An 11,185-nucleotide genomic window follows, 5' to 3' on the forward strand; every position below is an offset into this window, starting at 1 on the left:
TCACCTTGTTAAATGCCGACCAAGTGACACCAGAATGGTTGACAATAACTAGGACACTGCTGTGCTTGAAAAAGACTGAAAAAGCCAATACTGTAGACAATTACAGGCTGATATCCTGGTTGTCACGTATGTGGACGTTAGTGATTGGAATAGTCACAGAATCATTGTACAGACATCTGGAAAAAAAGGGAGTCTTGTCACCAGAGTAGAAGGTTTGCAAGCTCACGTGCAGAGGTACCAAGAATAAGCTCATGGTAGAGAAAACTGTACTTAGAGACTGCAAGAGGGGGAAAACTAATTTAGCTATGTCATGACTAGATCTCAAGAGAAATTGTTCCAGTAATAGCGACCCGGAATGCAAGAAAAACCTTCGTATGTCATGGTGACTATTACTAATTCAAAAACCAAAGCTGCTTTTTGTACAATGTGTCCCTGTGTTCAGTCTTGTGGGAATGTTTATCTCAGAAATTACGAGGAAACTAACCTGATTCATTGATCGGACAAGATAAACACGAAAGTGTAGGAACTATAAACAATGTGTACATCCAGCGGATGGATAAACATTGAAATGATCTGTTATAAATGCGTAAATAATTCGTTTTAAACATTTTTAACAACAAATTAACAATGTCTAAAATGTTGGTCATTGGACAACATTAAACATAGGGAATATGAGCCCAATAAATATCAATAAGGAATATACGCAAGATACAATAATGCATTTATGGAAGGGTGATTAAGATGTTCAGTTTGAAAATGCACTGGTTTAGTCACGTAATGCGATATTCTAGGTACATAACTTCTACTACACCACAAGTTGACTAATCACATGAGTGATTTTGTAGTGTAAAACTATGGAATTCCTTTATATGTGTGTGTGAGTGAGTGAATGTGCAGAGGTGCATTTTTGAGTGTGGGTGTGTTTATCTTTTCTTTTTTCTTTTATCAGCTGTTAACCGCTGTTCGTTTGTTTGCATCAGTGTAATTTATTTGTGCAGCAAAAAAAGATCGATAAAATCAGACCTCAAAGAAAAGTTAACACTGTTGTTCTAATAAAGAGATGCAGACTGTTTTGTGTACGCTTTTATATATCGGTCGTGATTATTTATAGAAGTTTATATAAGACGCTTTTGTAATAATACTCGTGATGAATATATATGTGACTAGGTGTTTTATATATACGTACAGAGTTTTACAATTCTTGGCTGAGACTTCCTTCTTTGGAGCATCTTATATCAACGAACTGGCACATTTTGATTATTGTTATTATTAGTGGGTGAGCTTCCAAAATCGTTAGCCAGACGAATAAAATGCGTAGCAGCATTTCTTCTGATTTTTTCTGTTCTGAATTGAAATCCCGTTTTCATCTTTTGTGGTTTGTGAAATTAGTACGTCTCAAAGACAGGGCGAATGTAATTGACTTGTAAAACTGCTGATTTCGTGCCAAAATTGGAAAGTGTTATCATTGCATTTGCTTTTGTAATTGCCAATCTATTTTCAGTCCTAATCCAACGAAACCCAACCGCAATTATCCTTCAAATTAGATAAATTTTAAGGGGAGAAATATTGTTTGCAACGACTGACAACAGCAAAGAACAGATTGCTGTGTTAGAGTACTTTATAATACAGGTCTATTCAATATGCGGTAAATGGCGGATAGAAAAAGAGTAACAATCAGCAAATACAAAGAAATTGCACAGTCTGATAAAAGCAATCGAACACGAACAATATAGAGTAAAGACATATTTATCATGAAAGCAATAAGAATTTAGAACAGAATGTACAAAAAGAAACGTGAATTGGCTGAAAATCTTGTTACAGTGATTTTATGAAAACGACGTTATTAAATTGTATTTTGAAAAATGGTCCGTAGACTGAATCCAGTTTATATTTTAGCACACACTCAAGAGTATATCAGATGATGGACAGAAATCAAATTGATAGCTATATGTACGTGAATAATGGTCCTTTCACGCGGGAAGCAAAGATTTGTTTAATAGATTATACTAACCTTAGCATTTTGCTGGTAATTCTTTCATGTATCTCTGAAGTACAAAAAAACTTAATCGTACTTCGTGACATGTAAATTCCTGTTGATTAAGACGGATAAAAATCCTGCATCGCATTTAGACTGTCACTCTACTAATTCCGCTTAATAGACAACACGTGTAGCGTATCTAACGATGGTGTCAAAAATCTGAAACAAATGTATTGTATTAAAAACAACGCATGTGTTGTTGGTTATTCTTCTCGAACATTTTGTACTGATAATAACGGTAATACAGATACAAAAGTGCATAAATCATTGTAGAAAGGTTACATAGTTAGAAGATTGCTTTGCAACAAATTCAAATGTAATCTCGAAGTGCGGAGTCTTGAGTCATTAAACTCAAGTGTTTGAAGTTCTGTTATTGAGTTATATGGTCAATCCATCACTCAGTTTAACAATACCATATGTACATATGTGGCTTACGCGGATTCCATTCTGTTGCATGTTTCCTGGACAGATTACCGGTTTGAGTGTAATTTCTTTCTTCCTCAGTCATCAAAGTTTTGATAGAAAGCTTGCAACAGGATGTCAAATATTACAGGATCACCAGCGCAAAATACTTGAGTTACGACAAAAGTAATGCATGCACATGGAAAGCAGTAACAACTAGATATAAAGGGTGGCTGTCATCAGAGATAGTAGATTAAAACAGAAAGTGAAACGATGGAACATTATAACAATAATAGCCATTTTAAATCGACTGATTGTCAAAACCACTTATGAAATATATTGCCGCAGGAATAAAAACTAGAAAGCTTATAGATAAAAAAAAGTGAAATTATTAATTCCAATTTATTTGTAGCTTGTTTGACAGATATTTACTAAGAGTAAACCAGAAAGAATTCAAGCGACTCTGTAAAAAAAAAAAATAAATAAAAACTTTTATATACTAGATATTTCTCTTATACAAACTTATTTCTAAGAGATGCAATGCAATATTTGAGAGTTCATGCCGCATTCAAAGGAGGAAGCAATTCTTAAAACAAATTCCACAAGAATTATTAATAACGCATGAGTCAGACCAATCTAGTTCTCAGGTGGTTAAATGTTCATAAGAAGCTGTGTACGTCAATAATTTCCTTATTCACCTTATACTCGTCATAAGAATGCTAACAAGGTGCATGAATATCTGTAAATTGGAATAACATGTCAGATGGGATACAGTTTGGTGCACCGTCGTACTTGGCAGAGAAGATCAATTATTTATAGGTAAACTCTCCAGTGGGAATATAAAAGACAACTGTATGGAAGGTCGATGTAAATCAGACACATTGTATATAATATATTGCACTATGACTTGAGAGTTTGAGTATTTGTAGGCGTGAATTGTTGTATCATTGTAGAACAGATATGCTGATAGTGGTTTAGCACCAAGTTATCTCTCCTCCATTAATCAAACCATATGATCAAAATATTTCTCTCCATAATCGACACTTAAGTTTTACAAAACATTGAGAAAGTAAGGTTTGTTTTGCGGGTGATGTGACTGCTGGTTTTAGCCATTTGAGTTACAATGAGCTTCAAACTAATTCGCAAAAATGTAACATTTCTAGACAAATGTACAGAGTCAATGTCTGTGGATGACATCACTCTAGCATAACATAAGCGAAACATCACTCTTAACTCCTATATCTATCATAACAAAAAGCCTTCCAGCAGTGACCTTAATAATTTTACAAACACTGTCTATGTAATTCGACATCACTCACATGCATATTCTTTTTAAGGAGTTATGTTTGAGGAGTGAAATACTCATAATTTGCTTCTCTTTTCCTTAGAGATCTTATCACTACTTAGAACATTTCTCATTGATTGCTTAGATGCGTTTTGTATTTTGGTCGCAAGCCATAAGAAGCATTGGTATTGTTTTTCTTTTATATTTTGTTTTATTTTTGCTTCATTTAACCCTACACTCATCTATATTCACCACCGCTCAACGAATTTCTCCAAAAACACACAACACTTCCCTTACATTTCTTCCGGCAAAGAGGATTGCTATTCTAAGGGACCCCCTTTCTCAAATTGGCTTTTGCTCACAATTATTTGTTCTCTATAACATTCCAGACAGATGAAAATTCTCCAGAAATTGAGTATTAAGAAACCGCAATTAGTTATATTCCCAGACGGCATCACTGATCCCCCCAACACACAGACCCTAATATTCTTGTATTCTTTCTCACCGCCAAAGCACAAACTTCAGCATACCAACCTCATTCATGCCACTATTTCATATTTCCTATCCATTTAACGTCAGACTTTACACTGTATATTTGGAAAATATTCTCCAAAACTGTCATTTCCCACTTCTCCAAACGCATGATCCCATTACGGAGGACATTGTTAGATACATAAACGCAAATATATTATAAAGTTCGTATCTTAGCAGAGACTAATCAACGAATTTTGAAAACTTTATAACAGAAGGTAATTACTATTATGAACAAAAACAACTTTTAAATGCAATATTTCTTAACAATGAATGTAACAAAATTTACAAAGTAAAACTTATCACAAGCAATTCACATTATGTGTGTGGCAGAGTTAATTAAAAGCTTCATCTAGTAAAGGTTTAAAGAAAAACAGGAAGTTAAGTCGTACGTAACATCATAAATGTTATGGGACAGAACATTAAATGACGTGAAACGAAAAAGAAAACTATTAAATTAATGATTATTTCTATTCAAGAAAAGTAGAGATGACAATGCAGAAATTAAATTTTATTGAAATTATATATGAAATATTGTTCTTTGGGCATCATAAATTTGACAAGTATGGCTACAAGTCATGTTTAATCCATATGAAACCTGAACAGACAAGCGTAGCGTTTAGCAATCTTAAGGTGATACGTTAGATTGAAAATACACATAAATGCGTGGATGTTTCAATTAATAAAGATGTGAAATTGCTCATGGATATATTCTACATGACAACTACGAATGATAATGGTGGAGAGTAATCAAGTACTTGATTATCATAACTCTACAATAACAAATTCAAAAACTGAATGGTAAAGCACGCTTTGGCTGAATTTGAACGCTTACTATAAAGGGCAGCAACAGAATGTGTTTATAGAAGTAATTTGTGGTGGAAACGATCTATTCAATTGTAGTCTCTAAATTGTTTGGATTTGTGTCTTTATTAGAAAACATATTGAAAATGTTGTTTTCAGAGTTGAATCTATGAATGCGCATTGATTAAATGCTCTAAACTATATAATTTCGTGTCTGCCTTTTCTACATCCAAATGACACTACGATTAGTGCTGATTTCTATGCCTAATCGAATAATAAGCAATGATACAATTCGTATTTTACAGTCAGGCTCGACAAATCAACATTTCCATTGCATATCTATGATTCTCGTCACCGTTTTGAATTGTTATCCACTTATAGGAAATGATTCCAAACATTTGCGCTGTTGTTCGATTGAAAATTATATGTTTATGTACCAAACCCTAGGAGTTTATTTGTGTAGTTTTCCTTCATTTTTTGAACATCAACATTTTTTTAATAATACTATATTTTTGTACCAATAGAAAATCCCATTAAAGCCTCATGCTAATACATTCATAATGCTTTGTATATCATCGATTATAATAACTATCAATATATTCATAAATTCAAATATTTTGCTACCGCCGTTGGAATATTCCTTGTCTTAAGGCAGAAGATTAATTCCTTAGGTATGCTTTTGAATAACCGGGTTAATTCAGTGGAGAGTTTGTATTTTTCTAACATCCTGTTTGATAAGTCGTTGAATTATTTTAATACATTACATACCTTCTGTTTCAACTCAACTCTTTTTGTAATTTCAGAGAACTCTAGCGAACATTCTGCAGAAACTTTAAATATATAGTTAGTAACATCCGTTATTGAGTTTCACAGTATGGAGTAATTGTATACTACACATGGCATCCCTAAGCTGCGTAAAACGCGATTAGCTTTGTTCTGAATTAATAAGAATGTCGAAGTAATAGTGCGAAGAAACTCCAGGGTTCCCGATAACTGAATTTATTTATCTCAGTCTTCATGGATTACTATACACTCTTAATAAACACGTAGAATATAGAGTGTTGTAGAATAATATATTAAAACTCTGGCTCACCAAATCCATAACACAGTTTCAAAACCCAACGGTAGAAATAAAGTTTCAGCTTACGCTCTTTGCAATTACTTCAAAGGAAAGTCTAACGCCAGAATGTGCAAGCCTTGTATTTCATATCTTTTCATATTTCATAATAGTTGATATTTGTCTCAGAAACAGTTTATAGATAAAAGAATACGAAATGTCAAATATCAACAACGGAAAAGAAATATTGTAGAGAATGCATTTTGCGATACTTATGATTCAACAAAGATATTATTTTTAGTATGTATAATAAGATTGAAAACATAGGATGCAAAATAGGTGATACACACTTGCTACGAAAATTGATTTCGTTGTTACTGCTAATAAATAAATGATTACCAAATTCCGAAATGCAATTTAGGCATTCAAAATGCTAGGAAGCACATCCGCAGAGGATATGATTGGAATCCTAGATTTATTTGTTTAAAAAAAAAAGAATATTAACACAATATGTATAGTGTTTAAAACCATGAAACGCTGAGACGAGAATTATATCAAGAATGTCCTCATTGCCATTCGAGATGTAAATCCTTCGAAACCCATAAAAAGTTACTCTGTGTGTGTGTGTGTGGGTGTGTGTGTGTGTGTGTGTGTGTGTGTGTGTGTGTGTGTGTGTGTGTGTGTGTGTGTGTGTGTGTGTGTGTGTGTGTGTGTGTGTTTGTGTGTTTGTGTGTGCATGTATACATCTCTCTCTCTCTCTCTCTCTGTATATATATATATGAATATATACATATATATTTACACATACACACACACACACACACACACACATATATATATATATATATATATATATATCATTCACTATGAGGATATTTGAATCTCTTATGGGGATAGTTTGACCAAGGATATTATAAAACATAAAATATTATTAATAAGCCTGAAAATGGAGAGATTCAATGGATATATATTACTTTATTAATTAACATTGCCTACAATTGCTTCACATCACACACAATTTAAATTACAAGACATTTATAATAATCTAAGTTTGCATTTTAAGTACCCTGGCTAGAAGATCATCAGGGCAAATTGGACATCACAGAGGTAACATTTTGATCAGTTGAAATACTCCAACAGACTGAGTAGATTCAAGCGTGTTTATTGTGTTTTTGTGTGCGTGTGTATGTGTGTGTGTGTGTGTGTGTGTGTATGTGTGTAAGTGTATATATATGTATGCATGCGGCAATATTTTAATTTCTATAAATGTTGTGTCGACGCCCCCATGTGAAGGAGTAATATCTCCCAAGACATATAAATAGAGGTAGTATGGCCATGATAGGTGTGTTGTGTAGCGGTTGAGTAGAGATGATCCGAAGGTGCTAGATAGCAGTAGCTTGAGATATAACAATAAACATTGATATCCACGTTTTGTAAAAATACTATTTCATTTTTATTATATTTATATATTAATATATTTCATTACTTTTATTATTTAGTATTAATCTTAATTTTCATCCTTTATGTAATTCTTATATACTTTAAGTCATTATTATTTTTGCATATAAATAAAAATAAAAGTATTAACACACACGCATACACAAAAAAAACGCGCTTGCATTTGCTTAATTTCTTGGAGTATTCAATTGATCAAAATGTAAACTCTGTAATGCCCATTTTGCCCTGAAGATCTTCCACCCGGGATACTGAAAATGCAAACTTATATTATTATATGTTTTCGAATTTAAACAGGGTGTAGAGTGAAACAGTAGTCGGCAATGTTAATTAATTAATTTATTTATTTATTTATACCCATTGAATCCCTCCATTTTCAAACTTACATATACACACCCATATATATATATATATATATATATAAAGCACACCACACGCCTACATGCACAAACTCTCACACACCAAATTATGTGTGTATGTTTATAATGGCATTTATTTGGCTTCCGTAAAATTCTTTGGATGTTGGTTTTGTGCATCAGCCTCTCCGCCTTTTATGAAAACACGTTATGATTATTTTATTCATCACTACACATAACAAAATCAGTACGAAACGACAATTAAATGAAACCTAAACAAAAACTAATATATACAAATGTTCACTAAACTGCCAGAGAAATGACACAGACCATATTGAGTTATGATGACCTGCCAATGTCATTACTTTTTGTAATTCAGGATTGATGGTGAAGATCTAACAGCCTTGACACGTAAATTCCTGTGTTGTATTGTTGCATAGTATCATATTATGGAAAGACTAGTTCGGACAATTGAACAGTATTTCATTTCACGCATGACATTTCGACTGATATTCCATTACCCACCTGGCCTGGAATATCATATCGAATCGTCATTATACGCCTCAATTGATATGATTTCATGGGATTTCATTACACGCCCGATAGGCTTTTGGTAGTTGATAAGATCAAAATGTATTTCCTTTCTTCTCGTTTTCTTGTTACGATAGAAAGAGCCAGCATAGTAACATTACTTTCAATACTAATACGATACCCAACACCACCTCCACTATAACAGCAGTGATATTTAGACGATTCAGATTACCAAACATCGCTGATATAAAGAAACGTTAAAAACAAATGGGAATAAACACAATGCAATATTCTGAGTGATTATTTTTTAAAGCAAGAATAACAAAATATACAGAGTTTATATTTGCCTAACGTTTTTAGGGTTAATCGATGATATAAAGAAACAAAATGGAAACAAAATACACATATTTTAGATGAATTGCATGATAAAAATTGCAGTCTAAATATTGTGACGGGAAAAAATAGATAAATCAAAAGCAATAATGTCATTTTGAAACGTCTAAATCAATATATATATCTGAATTTACAACACCATTACATGACTGAATGAATAAAAAATTCAGAATATTTTTATGTATCTGATTGGCACTTCTTATCTACCGTGCCTATTTCCATCCCCCGTCATACACTCTAGTTTTCTTTCACCCTCTCTCTCTCTCTCTCTCTCTCTCTCTCTCTCTCTCTCTCTCTCTCTCTCTCTCTCTCTCTCTCTCTCTCTCTCTCTCCCTCTCTCTCTCTATCTCTCTCTCCCCTCTCTCTCTCTCTCTGTTTCTTTCTCCTTTTTCCTCTCTCTCTCTCCCTCCATCCCCCTCTATTTCTCTCTCTGTATATAACTATATATATGCACACATGCACACGTAGATATGTGTATGGGTATGCGCATATGTATTGTGTGTAAGGGTGTGTGTGTGTGTGTGTGCATTGTGTTCATGCGTATGTGTGTGTGCATTGTGTTTGTGCGTATGTGTGAGTGCATTGTGTGTGTGTGTGTGTGTGTGTGTGTGTGTGTGTGTGTGTGTACACGACACAGCGTAAATCAAAACTGAAATTAGGCTGAATAACGTGGGTTAATTATGTAAATGCGAATGCCACTGTATGCCTCTGTGTAAGTGTGAGTGCGAGTTTGACGAGTGTGTGTACGAGTGTGTATGCGAGTGTGTGTGTGTGCGCGTGAAGCCTCATTAGTTGAAGACTACGAAATATAACATGGTAAGATGAAGAGTTATGAGTGGGTAGAAAGTAGATTATTGTAGAAAGTATATGAACTGTCAACAGCACAGCGGAACGACTATTATTGTATTGCAAAAAGCAAAAGAAACGGAGATAGTATGCTTATAAGCCAGAATTTAGATCGTATCTACACCTGCAATTACGAAACAAGTCGGGTGGTGTTTTTCTTTTTTTTTTTTGGTTGTCAGTCTAGAATGAAATTGTGCGACGCTGTCGCGTCGTTCCATATATTCTAATTTCTTGACAGGTTTGAGTTTTGTTTCGTCAGCAATGTTAGCGGGGCTCAACAATTTTAGTGAGAAGCCAGTCTTTGGGATGTTGCCTTAAATATCTTCAGGATGTGTGTGCTTTAATTAGTAGAGATTGCTTGTTAGGTGGAATCCAAAACAGGATGGGGCGGTGAATGTTTTCGGTTATTGATGTCGTGTGCAATAATTGATGCAATTAGACTCTTTAGAATATGTAAGCCTTACATTTTTCTTTTTCTCTTTTTTTCTGTTTTTTCTTATTGTCTTTATTTATTTATTTATTCTCTCACTGTAATAGCATATGGGACTGTGATGATCCATATTGGAGGTATTTAAGGGTTACCGTCTTCAACTCGGTGCAGATTTGGCATATGATATCCAACGATTTATTACACAGAGAGAAAGATTATATGTGTCTATACAAAACGTTCTGAATTAAAAGAAGAAGAAAAAAAAAAGATTAATAGTTATCGCCAAGCCAACATGGCAGTCCCAAAATTAGGACGAAAGCTGCCGTGAATTGGCTCCAAGAAGCCATCGCCTCTAGCTAGCTATGTGACACACGAAACCTGTGTCCTTTATAACCTTCGAACAGGGGAGGTCAGCAGCTTCCCCCTGCTGGTTTGGCATCTGCAGACTAGACTAGTTTCAGGGTGTTGCCCTTTGTCAATGCAGAGCAGCCAAGCTCCAGCCAGGCGGCGCTACTGACTGTGTCTGTTCGAAGGTTATTTATCTAAGTTCAGTAGAATCTATCCACTGGTTTTCAGAAATAGAGTTATTAATATTTCTAAGTCTCCCTAAAGGAGACTACGGCAGCGGTACTGGAAATTAATAGTTATCGCCAAGCCAACATGGCAGTCCCAAAATTAGGACGAAAGCTGCCGAGAATTAGCTCCAAGAAGCCATCGCCTCTGCTCTGCATTGACAAGGGGCAACACACTGAAACTAGTCTAGTCTGCATATGCCAAACCAGCAGGGGGAAGCTGCTGACCTCCCCTGTTCGAAGGTTATAAAGGACACAGGTTTCGTGTGTCACATAGCTAGCTAGAAGCGATGGCTTCTTGGAGCTAATTCACGGCAGCTTTCGTCCTAATTTTGGGACTGCCATGTTGGCTTGGCGATAACTATTAATTTCCAGTGCCACTGCCGTAGTCTCCTTTAGAGAGACTTAGAAATATTAATAACTCTATTTCTGAAAACCAGTGGATAGATTCCACTGAAATTAGATAAATAACCTTCGAACAGACA

At 34.5% G+C, this 11,185-nt stretch overlaps 1 long non-coding RNA gene across 3 annotated transcripts in view; it reads right to left on the reverse strand.

Moving 5' to 3' along the window:
- LOC128247356 (uncharacterized) overlaps positions 1 to 11,185 on the reverse strand; it is a 193,412-nt gene that overhangs the window by 179,591 nt on the left and 2,636 nt on the right. For 2 of the 3 annotated variants that reach the window (XR_008263754.1, XR_008263752.1), the window contains exon 2: positions 2,012 to 2,197. The exons of the other annotated variant lie outside the window; for it this stretch is intronic. This is a non-coding gene — a long non-coding RNA (uncharacterized LOC128247356). The remainder of the gene's footprint in view (positions 1 to 2,011; positions 2,198 to 11,185) is intronic. 3 annotated transcript variants of the gene reach the window in all.

This window comes from Octopus bimaculoides, chromosome 3, assembly GCF_001194135.2.
Source record: "Octopus bimaculoides isolate UCB-OBI-ISO-001 chromosome 3, ASM119413v2, whole genome shotgun sequence".
Taxonomy (NCBI): Eukaryota; Metazoa; Mollusca; class Cephalopoda; order Octopoda; family Octopodidae; genus Octopus; species Octopus bimaculoides.